The following is a 1511-nucleotide window of genomic DNA, read 5'->3' as shown; positions in this document are numbered from 1 at the left end:
ACGCAGAAGAAGTGTTGTTTTGTATCGTATTATGTTATCTCCTCTCTCTCTCTCCCATCTCTCTCTCACCCTCATCTCTCTCTCTCTCTCTATCTCTCTCTCTCTCCCATCTCTCTCTCACCCTCATCTCTCTCTCTTCCCATCCCCCCTCACTCTTTCTCAAGGCATGACTAAGCGCGTTGGGTTACGCTGCTGGTCAGGCATCTGCTTGGCAGATGTGGCGTAGCGTATATGCATTTGTCCGAACGCAGTGACGCCTCCTTCAGTTTCTGATACTGATACTTTCCAAAGCGTGTCTCAAACAGGATTTATCTTTTTCAAAATTTTATAACAATTCCCTCCATGGTTTGCACACACACACACACACACACACACACACACACACACACACACACACACACACACACACACACACACACAAATATATTTTTTAAATCAGTCACGCTAAGCCTGTCTTTACCATCGTAATCCCATAGGGTTTTAGCCTAAAGTTCATACCTTTACGCCCCGTCCAGTCCAAAGCAATAAGAACCCTAACATCCAAACCAGCACAGTCAGCATGGGGTCATCAAAAGTTCGACCCCCCCCACCCCCTCCCCCACACACACACACACACTCCCACCCCCCAAGCCCCCTCCCCTCACCCCATCCCCGATACCCTGGAGGCTTAGTGGCTGAAAACCGGCAAATCTGGAGCTCACATGTGTGAAGAAAAGCACAAGTGCGAATGGTTTGCATGGTGGGCTTCGAACTTAGAGATAAAACCATCAAATGCGTGATTGAAATACAACCAGTTGCGGCGTTACGTGTCTGTGTGTGTGTGTGTGTGTGTGTGTTTGTGTGTGTGTTGGCGTGCGTGTGTGTGTGTGTGTGTGTGTGTGTGTGTGTGTGTGTGTGTTTGCGTGCGTGCGTGCGTGTGTGTGTTTGCACTCGCGTGCGTGTGTGTTTTTTTTTTTCTACAATGGAAATATTAAGCACGGAAAAAGATTTTTAATCACAGAAAGAAATCGGGGTGGTTGGTTGGTTTTTTTTTCTTTTGTGTGTGTGTGTGTGTGTGTGTGTGTGTGTGTTTAACAGAGAGGGATGGAGGGGGGAAAGAAAAAAACACGTTTAAGTAATTGGCAATATTCTGCAACATTTGAGGGGATGAAGGATTCTTTTTTATTTATTTATTTTTAACCTCATGGAACCATTTCCTAAAAAGGGATGAAAAGACTGAAAATGTCAGTGTTGTGCAACATCTCGGGTGATATTTAGGTCATGAACGCACGTGCTTTCATAACTTTGCGGCTTTTCATGAACAGACAATTGAATTACATTTTTGGTTTCTCATTTTGTGCTGGTGGGGTGTGGGTGTGGCAGGGTGGGGTGGAATGTGGTTAGGTGCGGGGTGTGGGTGTGGCACAGTGAAGTGGAGTGTGGTTAGGTGTGGGTGTGGCAGAGTGGGGTGGAATGTGGTTTGGTGCCGGGGTGTGGGTGTGGCAGAGTGAGGTGGAATGTGGTTTGGTACC

The 1511-nt window shown here is 46.9% G+C and overlaps 1 long non-coding RNA gene across 1 annotated transcript in view; it reads left to right on the top strand.

The window, feature by feature from the left end:
• The window catches only part of LOC143283393 (uncharacterized), a 4699-nt gene extending 4694 nt beyond the window's left edge, over positions 1-5 (top strand). The window contains exon 2 of the long non-coding RNA XR_013055398.1: positions 1-5. This exon is cut by the window's left edge and continues 126 nt beyond it. This is a non-coding gene — a long non-coding RNA (uncharacterized LOC143283393).
• Positions 6-1511: the final 1506 nt, after the last annotated feature.

The sequence above is a fragment of the Babylonia areolata genome, chromosome 6 (genome assembly GCF_041734735.1).
Source record: "Babylonia areolata isolate BAREFJ2019XMU chromosome 6, ASM4173473v1, whole genome shotgun sequence".
Classification (NCBI taxonomy): domain Eukaryota; kingdom Metazoa; phylum Mollusca; class Gastropoda; order Neogastropoda; family Buccinidae; genus Babylonia; species Babylonia areolata.
This window is presented reverse-complemented; position numbering and strand designations above follow the sequence as displayed.